The sequence below is a fragment of the Leuciscus leuciscus genome (genome assembly GCF_965113295.1).
Source record: "Leuciscus leuciscus genome assembly, chromosome: 3".
Lineage (NCBI taxonomy): Eukaryota > Metazoa > Chordata > Actinopteri > Cypriniformes > Leuciscidae > Leuciscus > Leuciscus leuciscus.
The window spans coordinates 33,555,722-33,573,280 of NC_138727.1; the positions used below are offsets into that span (position 1 = coordinate 33,555,722).

The 17,559-nt window shown below is 34.5% G+C and overlaps 1 protein-coding gene and 1 long non-coding RNA gene across 5 annotated transcripts in view; one reads left to right on the top strand and one right to left on the bottom strand.

Annotated features, from left to right (window-relative positions):
- The window catches only part of dhrsx (dehydrogenase/reductase (SDR family) X-linked), a 72,963-nt gene that overhangs the window by 5,180 nt on the left and 50,224 nt on the right, over positions 1-17,559 (top strand). The window lies entirely within an intron of this gene.
- On the bottom strand, positions 9,520-16,021 carry LOC309494642. 4 transcript variants are annotated; one of them, XR_014204409.1, is made up of 9 exons: positions 15,688-16,021; positions 15,531-15,586; positions 15,073-15,140; positions 14,754-14,809; positions 14,449-14,530; positions 11,551-14,099; positions 11,066-11,296; positions 9,677-11,028; positions 9,520-9,597 (listed from the first exon to the last, which is right to left on the bottom strand). It is a non-coding gene; the product is annotated as an uncharacterized lncRNA (long non-coding RNA). The 4 variants fall into 4 exon arrangements; XR_014204408.1 differs by lacking the exons at positions 9,677-11,028; positions 11,066-11,296 and having other exon boundaries at positions 13,969-14,099; XR_014204410.1 differs by lacking the exons at positions 9,677-11,028; positions 11,066-11,296 and having other exon boundaries at positions 13,969-14,099; positions 14,743-14,809.

The window sequence follows — 17,559 nt, forward strand, 5'->3', positions numbered from 1 at the left end:
ACAAATGTATAAATGAATGAAAACAAACAAACATTTAAATCGGTTCAAATGTTGACTTATCTTACTAAGATGCAATTATACATCGTTTATACTCTTTATTATACAGAAATGGACCATCGTGAACATATTTAGACAATTTGTCACTCACCAAGAATTTACCAGTTTACCAAGTAACCAAAGAGTATGCACCTCCTGATGGAAATAACATCACAACATTTATTTGTATCAAGAGGTGCATCAATTTTGGGTCAAGATCTTATATTGACAATGCAAGAGTCAAGCACTCTGTAAAGCACATCCCAAAGACTTTCAATGAATTTTAGGTCAGAATTCCCTCCCAACCATTCTTTCACAATCTGAGCCTGATGTCATTCTGGAATATGGCCATGATGTGTCTTCCTGCATGGTTGTTTAAGAAATGAAAAGCTACACAATTAGGGTTAGAAGAACTGCTGCCAAACATATAACATAATAGAAACATAATGATCACTACAACAATGATCCAATCATATACTTTTTTGGCATGTGTTTCTCTCTCTCTCTCTCTCTCTCTCTCTCTCTCTCTCTCTCTCTCTCTCTCTCTGTGTGTGTGTGTGTGTGTGTGTGTGTGTGTGTGTGTGTGTGTGTGTGTGTGTGTGTGTGTGTGTGTGTGTGTGTGTGTGTGTGTGTGTGTGTGTGTGTGTTAGGGGTGTAACGATACACTCATGTCACAATTCGATACATATCACGATACCATATTATTGCAATACTCCAAGACATATGATACTGTTGATTAAAATGCTCAATTTTATATTGCATTGTAGGTGTAAAATGAATAGGCTTGGACTTGGTGCTGGCAACCCAATGCACAGGACAATGGGGACACCAGAATAAAAATATGAATGATTCTGAAGTTAAAAATACAGAATTATTTAATATGAATGCTTGCACTCTGTCACTGACTAGATATATTTAAAATAATGTAGTAACTTTTTACTGGTAACATAAGACATTTGGCATTACCAGGACTATGACTAATTGAGTCTTGTTACTTATTGTAATCTGGAAAGGTGGTGCTGTTTTTGGTCCTCTGTCAGTTTGAGAGGCTCAAGCATGATTATGTCCCTTTGAATACTTGCTATTTCCTGTGATTTAACCTGGATTTTATATGATTTTTGGATATTTTTAACTGTTACAATTCTTGCCTTTTTCCCCTCTCTAATGAGCCTTGAGATCACTTTTTTCTTGCTTAAGCAAGATTCAACAAAGACTGTCACAATTGAAGACCACTTTTCTCCCTTTTTGTGGTGATGGACATATTTTTTATGTTGTGATTGCTAAGGCTCATCACAAATAGTCCCTCATTGCATTATTATACATTATATAGTAGTTCAATGTAGAGTTAAAAATATATATATCACACAGTAATTTTTATTTTGGGTGAACTATACACAATACATATTGTCACTAATCACTGATTCTTGAGATAAGGGACAAAACACACAAAAGGCCGCTTTATGTTAAAAATAAAGAAATTAATCAAAATAAAAATACTTAAAAAGAAGTTACATCCAAAGGAAATATGGACGCTCAGGACATTCATTGCTTTTGTTTTAAAATAATTTTGTTAGTATTATTTTAAATACTGTACATGTGTAACAGAGTCAAACTAGTGAGAGCTGTGCAAGTAAAAGCCTCACTCCCCTGATCTCAAGAGGCGCTCTAACAAGGAGGCTAAAAACTGCAGTTTTTAGCCTCCTTGTTAGAGTGCCTGGCTCCCTCGCTGGAGACCAAGGTTCGAGGCCCTCACAGAGCGGGGCGAGTAGGACCTGGCTGAGGGGTTTACTTGGAAAATACATGTAATTTAACCAACGCTATCTCACGACCAATTCGTACGAATTCGTACGAATGATAAAAAGTTGGCTAATTCGTACTAATTCGTACGACCTCACTCGTACGAATTTGTACGATTTGTCTAAACCCACGTGATGGGTAGGTTTAGGGGCGGGGTCAGGGGTAGGTCATTCGTATGAATTCGTACGAATAAGCCACTTTGTAGAATTTTTACGTTTTCCCGTGAGATCGGTTTGAATTTAACCTGACCTCAGCATGAGGTCACAATGTAAAACTGCCAAACAAAGTGTTTTAAAATGCAACAATATCAAAAATTTACATTTAAATTGAAAGGCAGATATCTGTTATATATCAGACAATACAAACAAGTAAATCTTGAATTATATATATTTAAAAAAATGCCTATCAAAGTTGTCCTCACTTTGTGTATAATGTGTGAAGAAATCAGACAATGTCATGGCCATCTTTAACTCGGAACTCTTTCCTATTTCCTGGTCATTGTGGATCTTACGGTAGGACACATAGTCCTGGAAATTTTATATATATTTATATTTTATACAAACAATGTTGAAGTCTCTGCGGTCGCAGCCTTGACATGTCAGCTCTGTCTTCCTGGTGTAATAGTTTCTGTAAATAGTTGTGGGAGGGGGGAACCTCCTCTTCACTGTACAACATCTGGTTAAGGTGGAAAAATATTACATTGTCAGATGTCAACTCCATCAGGTTTTATGTCTGGAGTTGGACAAGTGCTCTCTCACAACATGAAAAACATGATATTACTGTAACATTGTAGTAGGCCTATCTATGGATACAAAAGTGACAGTAAAACAATACGGGTTAACATGTTAAATTAAATGCTCTTTTTTTTCGTTCTGCCGAAAATATGCTGGGAGCCCACTGTTGCTATAGCACCGAGCTACACTTTTACACGCATCTGATGGATAAATCATGCGATATTATTTCACTGTTGTTGCTAATGTTGAGGTTATTTCAGCTTCTTACACAGTTTGCTTCGTACATTTAGTTAACTGCATTGTTAAAAAGGGCAAGCTAAATAATTAAACTGCGCATGCATTTTAGACACATTGTATTCTTGCTCCATCTATGCAATAACTGCGCCCTTGTATGAGCCGAGTTTTCTATTTACTTCAACTGCTCAGTGCTCTAGTAATATCAATGGTATGACCCATTTCAATTTAAAATCAGAATATGAGCATAGTTCACTTTCATTCACTAAAATATTGAAACTTTATCGATAGCCTACTGATTCAAAACGTGTTATAACGTGTTTCAGTAATATAAATAAATGCATTACAAATATTATCCTAGTGATAATATGCCATTTGGATATTATATGAAACATTTACTTAATCCATCAAATATTTTATTAAGTTATCTGGTGACCAGTGGACCACGTCTCTACAACGTTCTCCATGGGATAAACTAGCGACGTCTTTTGAGGACGTGCCCACAACGTTTCTGGAACGTTAGCCAAGATTAAAAAAAATGGAACTTTACCACGACGTCCTCACAACGTTATCATAAAGTAATGTCACGCTGACCAAATGACGACTAACTGACGACGTCGTCACAACGTACGGTGTTAGCTGGGTAATTGATGCGGTTTAAAGACAGCCTTTGGATTCACATTGGGAACATTTCTGGTGCTATATAGGGCAGAACCCTATAATAATACCATTACACTCAACATAACATGCACTTCTTGTATTCTGTGAGCTACTGGAGACCCAGAATGAGACATACTGTATCACTAAAAGGAGAAAAGCAGGCCACTGGCTAGATGTTGAATTAAATAAAATAGTAAAAAAATTATTTAGTTGTCTTACAGTTTTTCTCAGTCGCTTTGGTGCATTTCTCACATCACTATTTACATTTGCACAACAGTTAGTTCAACCTCCACAACATTTAGTCATTTGCGCACATCATAGTAGCAGTTTCTCATTCCTTCCAACAAATTGCAAATGCTTTTGGACATGCATCAATTGCTTTCATACAACTCTCTGCTGTTTTATAACATTATCATTTGCTTATGTCATGTCAGTCAAAATTAACTATACTTGTGAATGCTGAATTGTCATTCCATATAAAACTAATAGTCCTCATTTCATTGCTTGAGTCATTACATACAAAAATTTTGAACTAGTTGTCAAAATCTGTCAAGCTAAATTTTAAACATTTTTTTTAATATTTTTTTTTCCTGAAAATGTCTCCTAAATTGAACAATTTCTCTCAGGTGAATCTCAGCTTTCACTGATGAGAAGAGGTGTGTGAAGCATTAGTTGCAACCAATGTTCAGTTCCAATATGTACTGCAATATTGTTTCTGTGATTTCCTGTGATCTGTGATTTCCAGTTGTGCACAGCTCTACCCAAAGGGAGTTTATGTTTGTTGTAAATAAGGGTGTATTTTTTCTTTTGCACAATGCTGTGAACAAATTAGAATTGCAAAGAGCATATGCAGTAAAAATGTGAAACATACATATTCAGTGTCTTGTACTCAGTTACCTCACTAAATACAGTAATGTGTAACTTTACTGTATTTTTCAAATGGCTGTGCAAATAGTATATAGTGCTGTCTTGAGCATTTTCAGGTAGTGTCACCAAGATCTGACTTTTTTGCATTGGAAAACATTTACAGAGTAAACTGTCATAATGAAAACATGACAAAGCCATTTGACTATCTTGTTCATAAACAATGGTGTCAGGACTTTTCATCTTGATGACACTGACACTTTCATTGATATGAATACTTGCTTTTGAGGAATGAGCGATCCATTTTGAGCAAGTGACACGCTTTTGCAGGTTATCAACTAGGTTTTGCAGTTTGTACTAATTGTTTTGAGAACCGCATTAACTGTTGTGCAAATGTAAATAGTGATGTGAGAAATGCACCAAAGCGACTGAGAAAAACTGTAATTTGTTGTCTTGTCAATAAGTTGTTGTAAGCTCAGTTGTACCTTTGTCAACTCCGTCAGTTTTTGAATTTAGAATTTAGGAACTGGATTTTCATAATAGCCCAGGAAAAATGTAGAGAATGTATTTTTTCACTTAGCTCCTTTACTGAACACTATTATAATTGAAGACTTTACACTGTTGTTGGATGAATCAAATTAAAATAGCATGCTTTTTAATGTTTCTGTTTTGAAGTCATAAATTATACATTTTTAAGAAAAGAAAAACGTTTTCAGAAAAACCTGTTTCCCTACATGGTTCATTACCTGAGACGTTTGTCTACAAATATATCAGTTTATAATCATGTATTATTAAATAATAAAAAATAACTTCTAAAACAAGTTTTGTCCCTTATCTCAAGAATCACTGATGTACGACATGATAGCAACTGTGTGATGCTACCATGTCAATATGGACCAAAATATCTGAGGAATGTTTCCAGCACCATGTTGAATTCCCACGAAGAATTAAGGCAGTTCTAAAGGCAGAAGGGGGTCCAACCAAGATGTGCAAAGTGGCCAGGCAGTGAGTGTATATATTATCTATCTTCCATATAGCTTATATTCCGTTAATTTTATTTATTTTATTTTTAGGAAAAGAAAATATAGTGTAATTAAAATTAATAATACAAATAAAAGAAAAAAGATTATAAAAGAAAAAGAAAAATATATAAAAAGAAAAGGAACAGGTATGAGATAATCATATAAATAGCATAAAAGCTTCACATAAAGACCTAGTACGTTTTGCTTTACTATTTTTCAACACAAGAAACTCAATATAATTTTTATCTGAAATAACAAAAAGTTGGGTTTTCCTTTAGCCCATTTTTGTTTATGTATATGGTATTTCCCCGTAATTAAACAGAGATTAACAATAAAGGCCACATTTGGTGGTAATCTTTGTCTATTAAAAAAAAAAAAAGACATCCTTTTCACAAAAGTAAACTTTCATCCCTAAACATTTACAAAGAAAACATTCAAAATCTACCCAAAACATTTCGCTATAAATGCAATTAAAAAATAAGTGGACAAATTTTTTTTTTCTCAGTCCCACAGAAATCACATTTCAGTACAAAAACTAAGAAAAAGAGTTTTAGATGGCCACACCAGATGAAGTATTTTAAAATGTACTTCTCTCAGCTTATTTGTAATGCAATATTTTTTAGGCACCCAGCAACCATGCATATTTCCAGTCAATGCACTAAACTTTAGAATGCCCGTATGTTTTAGAAGATATTGGGCTGTATTCACTTAAAATAATTATTCCTTCTTCTATCAGCAATAGTAACTCCTTTGATGGCAACATCAGGTCTGAGACTCACAGTCTCCTTATTCACATTTCCTTTAAACAGACATTTTAAACCGGATGGTATAATAGCATCGAACACTATACAATATTCTTTTGGGATTATTGGAATATTAAGAAATGTAGGTATACAGGTGCCCATTTTCATTAAATAACTGTTTAACAAATATGATGCCATCAACCCATTGGGCTGTGATTATGGGACGAGTTTCCACCGAACCAGGAAAGAAAATGGTATGGAGTTAATATTGTGCCATAATAAAACAAACAAATCCAGCATTTTGCAAACAAACTCGATCTGCTTTGTAAAGGAAAACTCGACTCGCAAACAAACAAAGCAATGTGCATGTACAAAGTAAATTTGAGCGAAAATGCAGTGGAGTAACAAATGTATTGTGTTTTACAAATATAAATAAATGAGCCTAGATAATATTTATAAAACAAACCATACAAATTGCATGTAAGCTTTGAACAAATACCAAATCTAGTGCATACAAATGCATATCTGTCTGTTATGATTGTGAGACACTTGGCTTTTTATGAGATCTCTCGGCTTGATTTTCTCACAAATGTGTCAGGCAGATTTTCTGACAAATGCAGTTGAGCCAATTCCTCTTCTAAAACAGTAGATGGCGCAAAATTAGAGGATTAATTTAGCGCTGGTCTCCCGGGAGAAGCACTGCTTTGAAACTTGCCTTTATACAGCTGAGGAAAATGGCCGGTGAGCCTAGCGCCAAGCATAAACAAATTTATTTAAATTGAAGCGGTCGCGCATCTCTCATTCAGTCAAAAGTTTTCTTATTTGCAATGTAACATGTGGATGCTTGCTAACTATTAATATAAAGAAGGCTTCATACTTCAGTCGAGTCCCAAAATACACGTAGGCTATAGGCTAAATCAGCGTCTTCACAGCAAGGGAAATGTTTGGAATAACAAGTAGGACTGTGCGGCACAGCTTGCCTTTTATATTGTACAACAGAATATTAGAAATCTAATACTCAAGCTGTTTTCTCATTTTTCTACTCTTAATATTAAATAAAAAAAACGACTGAACGAGAGATACACGGATTCTCTTGAACCACCACCGCGTTTGCGGCAGAAAACTACTGCAGTGCAGCCAAAATGCTCTGTTCGACTTATCTGAGATCCTTTACTCTTCCCTGTGGATGACCTGTGACCTACTTTATGTAAGATCTGAATTTTTGAGTTTGAATTTTTGAAATTTGAATCTTAGAAAACTGAATTTGAAGTTCCGAATTTCTTCATCTTGAAAACTTGAATCTGTATTTTTTTAAACAGAATATTTGCAGTATAAGAATTCAGAACAAAAAAACTAGCTGTTTGAAAATACATGTCTATAAAATTCAGCCATAAAAACACTTCAATTTGTTAAATTTCAAATGTTCAATATTCGTTTGAAAAAAAATCTAATTCAGAACTATTTAAACTACCACCTAAAATTCAATTTTGTTAGATTACACTTGCAAATAATTCAAATGTACACAATTCAAATTCAAATCATTTTGTCATATTATAAGCTCCATACGTCACAGGCAAGTTAAGAAACAATTGTATATTGTTTTTTGTATATTGTTGAAAATAGTTCATTAATTTATTTATTACATTAACAGTTAAGCTGACTGAATTCCAACTAAATAAATAAATAAATAAGTGGGACCCTCATTTCAACTAAGTTAAATGTTCTCATTAATTTATGGAGAATAAAAATGTAAAAAAGCAACATATGGTAGAGCTTTAAACTTATAGATTCCCCTATGAGAGTGAATTGCTACTAAGTGCTAATCTGTAAACATTTTGCAAAAGAAAACCTTAAAAAGGTTAATTATAGATAAAGTAAGACAGAAACACGCCTGCTCACCGGCCATTTTCCGCAGCTGTAGACAAAGGCAAGTTTCAAACATAGACAGTATAAGAGGTTTCAAAGCAGTGCTTCTCCCGGGAAACTAGCGCTAAATTTATCCTCTAGTTTAGCGCCATCTACTGTTTTAGAAGAGGAAGTTGCTCAACTGCATTTGTGAGGAAATCTGCCTGGACACAAGCCTGGGAAAACTTGTAGTCTGGTAGTCTGGCAAAGAGCCCATTCAAGCCGATTTCTAATCCGTCCAAATCGAGGCACCAATCAGAAACGTTGAGGCGGGCTTTACACAATGACGATCGCTCTGATTGGTTTTAGGTCTATCCAATTGCACCCAGAGGCATTTGAGCGACGTCCGTTGGTGATGCCCCTTTGGAAATGAGTTATTAATGAAGCTTTGCCAGACCATAACTCAGTTACTAATGAGAATGGTCTGGTTTTAACCAGGCTACCTGGACACATTTGTGAGAAAATCGAGCCGAGAGATCTCATAAAAAGCCAATGTCTCACAATCATAACAGACAGATATGCATTTGTATGCACTAGATTTGGTATTTGTTCAAAGGTTAAATGCAATATGTAGGATGGTTTGTATGTATTTGTGAAATATTATAGGCTCATTTATTTATATTTGTAAAACACTCACAACGGATCAAGTCCAGACCTAACTTCCCGACCTCAAATGTTGTGGGCGGGGCTAAATTCGGCTGGCATCAAGGCTATCAGTCTGCCACTAGTTGAATCTGATTCGGCATAACTGTACCAAATTGGCTGAATAAAAATACCTGGCCAATTATATTCAACAATTATTTTATCTTATTTGCTCTTACTGTATATTTGCTATACAGTCTACAACTATTCTGCATTATATTGGCCAGCTCTCTAGTTATTACTGGCCACTTCCCTGCTGAAAAAAACAATAGAAACCATTACAGAATTGCTAATGGTTTCCACTACAAAACCATTACAAACCATCAGCCGTTAACCATTAAAACCATTACCAAGTGGAGTCCATTACATAGTGTGTTTTGGGCCAAATTCCATTAGGATTTATTGGTTTTAAGGGTTTCCATTACAAATTTGTATTGGTCTGTATTTTAATGGTTTCCATTACAGTTTTGTATTGGTTCTGATGGTTTCATTACAAATTTGTATTGGTCTTGAATTGCACATATTCAATGGTTTCCATTACAGTTTTGTATTGGTTCTGATGGTTTCATTACAAATTTGTATTGGTCTTGATTTGCACATATTTAATGGTTTCCATTACAGTTTTGTATTGGCTAAGATTTGTAGGTTTAATGCTTTTAGCTGTTAATAATTAGGACATTAATTATATTTTTAATAAATTAATGTGAATTATAACTACTATTATACACAATTGATATAAACTTCACACCAACTTTTCAATAGCTTACAGCTCAGGTTTTGTTTTGCAAAGAATGAAGAACTTGCACCTGAAATAAAAATTATAGTATTAAGACCTGCTTTTTTTACTCAACCCAGCTGGAAATAAACATCTGACACAAAACATTAATATTACATTTTTATTATTTGATTCACAGTTATTCTTTTACATTGTGTGGCTTCACTGGGGCTGACTGATTAGACCTGCAAAAAGAAGGAGAATTCATTAGGACAATGTACCTCTTAAACCACATTACCAGTACATAAGATTATCCATACATACATTATACATTTAAATATATTCATCCAACATCTTTGGGCATACTTTGATACCCATTTTTCTGTGGGTATCATGACAAAACCAACAAAAAAAAAAACATTAATATGCAGAATAAGACCATTTTAGCTAATTTAAAAGTAGAGGTCGACCATTATATTGGTTTTACTGATTAGTTGGCACCAATAGGTAGCAGGCAGGCTTGGCAGAGTTACTTTAAAAATGTATTCTGTTACAGTTACAAATTACTTTTAAAAAAAGTATTCAGTAACAATCCAACTACCACAATATGAAAGTAATGTAATCTGGTTACTTTTGGATTACTTTAAGGTCACATATATAAATAAAGTTAACGTAAAAATGCTTTTATTTATTAAGAATTTGGTCCAGTGTACAATATTTGCAAAATATAAACTATTCAAGAAAATGTCATATAGCTGTAAGTAACTACAGTGCTATGCATAAGTTTAGACACCCATGCTAAAGTTGACTAAAAAAGAGGAATAAAAAAATCATCTTTTGGAAATTGAACTTAATGCCTTAATTAAAAAAAAATAGGAAAAATCCAACCTTTAAGGACACCAATTTTCTTTGTGAATGAATAATGTATCGTAAATAAATAAATGTTCTTCCTTAAAATACAGGGTGCATAAGTCTGGACACCCCTATGTTAAATTCCCATAGAGGCAGGCAGATTTTTATTTTTAAAGGCCAGTTACTTCATGGATCCAGGATACTATGCATCCTGATAAAGTTCCCTTGGCCTTTGGGCCATCCTTAAAAATATTTTGGTTTGCAGTAACAGCAAAAAAAAAGAAAAAAAGGGACGGTAGGTAGGTCTATATTTTTTTATATATAAAAAAAATAATATAAAAAAGTATATATATTATTATTTTATTTATTTTTTAAATCGGGGTCGGGTCGGGATACATTTTTCACCTATGTCTAGGGGCTGTTTACACCAGGCCACTTCATGCGTTTTCTCAGATCGGATTCCAATCTGATTTATCAAAACGATTCCATTTACACCTGGTTACATAAATGTGTGTTGTTGTTTTTTTGCTGATATAAATCCGATCTTCAATTCCCGCTATATGCAGATTTAATGGCGTCCACGTCACCGAAAGCAACGAGATACATTATTTTATTGATCATTAGCTAAAATTTCTGAATCAAAGCCCGCAATAAGAGAAAGCGGAAACAGCCCTGGTAAGATCATTTCGTTTCTTTACATTTAATGAAGATGATTGTGTGTTAAGCGCCTGCGACTTACTTTCACTTTGATTTGCGATAGTTTGCACGTTGATGCAGCTTCTCATCTGCGGCGAGTGTGTTGCAGTAGCGTCGTCATATATAGCCTATAATACGCTCTCGCATGTTTATTTTTTAATCAACAACATATAAAAATGAAATAATCTTTAGAGTAAAGCCGCAGCCATCATTACCAAGCGCGAACCATTGACAGTGAATGAAACGAAGCGAACTTAGCTTGCAGGCTGTAGTGTGATGCGTTAACCAATGGTGTAAACATAATCATAGATGACGCGCCACAGGTTTTTATTTAAAAGAAAGAACGTAGCTTATGTTTGTATGTAGGTCTAGGCAATTTATATTCACAATACTTAACTAAATTCGTGAGCTTAGAATTATAAGGTTCTATCTCCACTTTTGGTCAAATTGAGTTTTTGACTAAATCTGATCCATTAGGTGTTTATTAATGCCTGTGTGGTGTTATTTTTGTAAAAAAATATTTTGTTAGTAGTTATTAATCAAATAAAAAGGTTCCATCTCTCCATTGCCAGCTGGGATTTAAAAACTTTGATGCTCAATATCTCGGAACTACCCTAAACGGAGATAGAACCTTATAATTCTAAGCTCACGTAATATTATTTTATTGCATTTGTATTAGTTGTTTTAAGAGTTAAAAAAAATCGGTCGGTCTTAACGCAAGTTTACAACCGGCAAGTCGGTCGGACTAAAAGGGAAAAAAAAATTATAATTGGGTCGGTACTAAATTGACAGGGTCGGTCGGGTTACGGCAAACAAGAATATTTTTAAGGATGGCCGAGTTAAAATAGCCCCACATCATCACATAGCCTTCACCATACCTAGAGATTGACATGGTTTTATTTCAGTTAGCCTAATAGCTGGTTTGATTTGCATTGAGAGATGATCTTATGGAAAGTACTCCATGCCAATCTCTAGGTATGGTGAAGGCTATGTGATGATGTGAAAATGAATATTCGAATGTGGAAAAACGCCCTCGGTAGCAGAGGCACGGCTGTCTGCTTTGTGAGTGGGCGCGCTGCCTGAGGGGTCAGGGACAGGTAACAGGAAGAAGCGTTAACGTTAAACAGAAACATTACTTAAGTGTAGGCTACTGTACTACTGTACTGACTGAATAGATATTGCATGAATAAGGTAGGTTAGATACAGCAGTTTCATGCACTGCAGGCTTACACTGGTTTGATTATTTACCGTTTCATGTCAAGGAAAAGTTCCATGTTTACCACAGCACAGCTCGCTCAGAGCGTTCAATGTCGGTTCTATATACTGTAAAACTTCAATTAATGTTAATAATATTTGTTTCAATCACTGAATGAAGCCTGCTATATAAGAGTCGCGACCTTAAATTGCTTGCACAAAACTCTAGATCAGCACTCAACATTTGCTTATTGTTGTTGTTCTTTTAAACCGTTATGCGCAGAGAGCGTGACGAGCTCATTCGCGCCGCAAGACCTCCAGACGTGCGTAAACGCGTCTTTACATTGACTTAACATTGAAATCACTCGCGCCAGACGCTCTATTCGCTTGAGGACTCGATGCTCTATTCGCTCTACCTAGCTTGAGGGTGAGGGCGAGAGAGAGAGAGAGAGTGCCTGTGAGTGAGCGAGAGTGAGGTCTGCGGTCTTGGCCATTAGTTGATTTACTTGTTTTTGTGTAGGTAATACGTTGTCAAATATGTTTAAACTTAAATAAACTACCTATACAAGTAGTTATGTCTCTTTGTATTAATTTGTCCTGTTATTGACGTAATGCGCGTCATTGACAAAATGCGGAACCAGATGTTACAATAGTTCGACTATAGGCTATTTGGTTTTTTTTTAGAGGGAATAGTCGAATGTCATTTTTGAGAAATTTTGACAGCCCTAATGAGTATTACATGCACACAGTGTTGCCTGGGGCTTGCGCGCTAGTGACCGACAACACAGAAACGAAGAGACAGCTAGCTGCCCTGCTGGAGTTACGTCGTATGCCGGTGGAGCTATGTGGCGACATATAATACATCGTTTTATTTTAAAAAAGGAGCTTTACACACAACCTTATCAGAGCTTATGATAATGACCTGTATTGTTATATATTTATGTAGTCTTGATTTGGGTGTGTACAGTGGTTTTACATTTAAAAGGGTTGTAAATCTAGTTCAAGTAGCCTAAATTTTAGCACGCCATAGTCAACTTTTGCTGTAAAAATGCTGTGTGGCTAGTAACTTTGGAAAACCACTAGCCACATTGGCTAGTGAGCAAAAAAGTTAATGTCAAGCCCTGGTTATCAGTATCGATCCTCCTAATATTCCATATGTGTCCCCGTAAAACGGTGTCCTCATAGACCAGGATTCTGTCAAACTAACACAACACACTGAGATTCTCTAGTCAAGTTAAACATCAGGAACATGTTCTTATGATGTCCCCATAAAACTGTGTCCTCATAAAACAGGTGTAAGACACACACAACCTGACATAATAAACACCCATATTATGTGATGCATTAAAGCCATGAACATATTGTTTTATCATTCATACCTATCTGTGGTAGTGATATTGCAGTATAGGCCTCTGTGAAGCCAGGATATGTAAAGACTATGCCGTGTTATTTTACAGTTGATTACTCAATTTCTGTACCTAAATTAGACTTACCTGGAATATGAGGCAAAGCTTATTTCACATCTTTGTTACATTTTTTTACCTATGCTTGCAATTTATTATTTTCTATGCAGATGCAAACCCCTACAAAATCACACCAATCATTCTAGAATGATAAATTATTTCCAAATAGCGCTATTTAAGTCATTTGGTGAAATAGTTTTTATTGAGATATTGCATTATATATTGCAGAAAAAATGAAATATTGCAATATCAGTTTTTTTGCAATATCGTGCAGGTCTATTACCGTGGGTCATTTTTAACCTTTAATATTACCTTATAATAATAAAACAAGTAAAATCATCACTGTAAATAACACATAATGTACCTGCTTTATTAAACAGTGTCACTTAAGCATGGAAACACTGAACTCACCTTTATAATGATTGCTGAATCTGCCCTGGAGCTCATCTTTGTCATTCTCCCGAAGTGTAAACTGTATGTCCTCCTCCAGATCTTGATCTTCTCCTTCACTGACTCACCTCAGCCATTATCTCATGTGTCTGCTGTCAAAGAAAAAGACCCTCAATAATCCTGACCATTGCATTTCTTTTGACATATTATTCAACAAGCTTAAACTTAAGACATAAACTGTGTTTAAGTGAATACTCTCCAAGCTCCAAGGAATATATCGTAAATTAAATTCGGGAGAACCGACCACAAATGTGCAGCATATATTGTCCTTTTTCATACTCTTACAGAGGATTGCAAAGGAAAAAAAAAAAGAAAATGATCACGAGGAAAAGAAAGCAGCGACTGAAAAGAGCTCTTGCCATAGATATTCTTGTTATAACATGTCACGTTAAAATACCAAGTATAACGTTATTCTATAGTGGCAGCTATTGTGAAACTCACATTCTTCATCTACTGAGTGTGGATGGCATCAAGGTCTTGTCCTGAAGAATCACAGGGCCAAACGATAGGGATTATGTCTCATCTGATAACAAGAGCATAGCCATAAGTTTAAGAACTCTAATGATATCTTTACCCCCTGATATTGCATTCGGGATATAAATTCAGACATTTTAAAGGCTAAGAGTATGAGCCACAGCTGGCCAGATATCTGTGAAAAATAACTTGCGTGCCTGAACCACATTTAGCATTTAAAAGTAAAAAGAATTTAAGTATTTATCAGTAAAAAATACATACAAAATAAATACCCCTGAGTTGGACAGTATGGTGTCTGTCTCATTGGCCAACATAATTCAAAACAGACCTAGAGAAATAAAAATAAAATATACCAATGACCATGATATCCTGTTATCATAATAGTTAAATTAATTATTATAACTACGACCATTATAACATTATATTTGTCGCCTATTATTTAGCTGATTATTTAGCCTACAGGCTTCTCAAGGACAATCTGACCTGGGGTTAATGATTTTAAAATGTGAGACTTCTTTCAAAAGCATAAATCTTACAGACCCCAGACTTTTGGACAGTAGTGCATTGTATGTTTGAGGTGGTTTTGCTTACTAGTCATATGGTTCATAGCTGTGGAGATTTTATTTGACGGGGGTGCAGCAGGCCTTCAGCATGATGATCTAGAACATAACATGCAATTTGTCACAGAGCCAACAATGTTACATAGGATTTACAATAGAACATTTACAAGCTAGAGCAGAGGTGAAATGCAGAAAAGAGAAAGAATTATATATATATATATATATATATATAATTCTTAAGATAATGTATTGTGAAATAAAGTGACGTCACTGATTAACAGTACAGTGCATTCTTTTAGGTTAAATAAATTAGCTTACTTCCAATCACCCATTGACAAATTAACGTTTACCAGCAAAACAAAACTATCAAAAATGGTTATCTACACAAAGATGTGGTTACTTAAACCCCCAAATTTTCATAAACAAGAGCTCCAGTCTATAGGCTAGTTAGCCTTAACTTAACGTAAATTAGGCCTAACTTAACGTTACCTCTTCTGAAAACGGTTGAGATGCTAACGGACTTTTTTGAAGACACAAAACCATTTCTATAAAGTAAATATTCAACAGAAGCGTGTCAATTACACGTAATAAAGGTGTCAGGGACGTTTGTATGTATTATTTGTGTGAATTTGTTGACTAAACTCACCTGAAAGCAGTGAAACCAACAGCGAGAGACGCGAGTTTTGCTGTTTGTCAGTTGATGACGTTTCCCCGTTTCCATCTGCTCTCGCGTGACGCGCTCGCTCCAGTGTTTGAATGTTCACGCGCATTAAAACACTTAAAAGTCACGCAGCACTTAAATAAACATCTAGAATTAAAACATATAACATCATTTAAAATACCATTAATATTAAATCATGAATTTTAAACTCATTGTGTAGGTCTATGACCCATTCATGTGCAAAATGTCAGACCCCAGTTTATATGCCAGGTTTTGTTACAATACTAATAATTGCGTTATATAACAATGGCAAACAAAACAAGAAACATTATTATTATATATATGTGATTATATATATATATATATATATATATATATATATACATATATATATATAGGCTATATATATATATAGGCTATATATATATATATATGTGCACTGAAAAAAACTACTTGTAAGATTTACTTAATAAAATCCTCGTAACAATTTGCACAAGTATATTTTAAGTAAATTTTACTGCTATAATATCAAGTACAACTTAAGTGTCATTATCAAGTAAAATTTACTTAGTATTGAATGTAACGCTCATGAAGAAATTAAGTAAAAATTACCTATTTACATTTCATTTAGAAGCTATATTTATTTAAAGTAATTAAGTAAAGTTTATTTATTGTTTTATAATTAGGAAGCTTGCTTTTATGAAATTATGAAGTAAATCTTACCATTTAATGAAGTAAATAAGTAGATTTTATTTAACTTTTTTTGTTTCATTTACTTAGTTTTATGAAATTATAATACTCCCTATAATTATGTAAACATTGCTAATTTCTTTTTTATAAATAATCCTGAACATAAATAAATGAACATTTTCTCTATATTTTTCACAAATCACACAATTAAAATACAATTAAACAGTTTATTTCAGTCATCAAAAATTGTTCTTCATACAAAAATGGACATTCACAGTCATCTCTTGACACAGGTGCATTCAGTAAAACTTCAGAATTATACTGTAACCCTTGTTTTAAACATAAAAATGTATTTAAACACAAATTCATGCAAAACATTCAACATTCAAAAGAGCACTCTGAAATAGTGAACTTTAAAGGGTTAGTTCACCCAAAAATGAAAATTCTGTCAGTAATTACTCACCCTCATGTTGTTCAACCCCGTAAGACCTTCGTTCATCTTCGGAACACAAATTAAGATATTTTTGATTAAATCTGAGAGCTTTCTCACTCCTCATAGGCTTCTAAGGGATTGGAACTGGCTGGCCCAGAAAATGTATTAAAAACATCGTTAATATAGTCCAAGTGACTCCAGTGGCTCAATCTTAAGTTTATCAAGCGACGAGAATACTTTTTGTGCACAAAAAAACAAACAGTGAGTTCACGTAGTAAAAGAGCGTAGCGCTTCTGTGTTGTACGTCACATGTAGGCTCACTATTGGCCAACGCTGGTCATGTGTGTGATGCGTGTGACGTATAACACAGATGCGCTACGCAGTTTAACTACGTTAAAAAAACTCGAGGCCCAGAGAGAAGGAAATGAATAGTGGAATAAATTTGTTTGTTTGTTTTTTTTCGCACAAAAAGTATTCTCGTCGCTTGATAAACTTAAGATTGAGCCACTGGAGTCACTTGGACTATATTAACGATCTCTTTAATAACTTTTCTGGGCCAGCAAGTTATAATGTCTTAGAAGCCTATGGAGGAGTGAGCCAGCTCTTAGATTTAATAAAAAAATATCTTAATTTGTGTTCCAAAGATGAACGAAGGTCTTACGGGGCTGGAACAACATGAGGGTGAGTAATTACTGACAGAGTTTTCATTTTTGGGTGAACTAACCCTTTAAAGA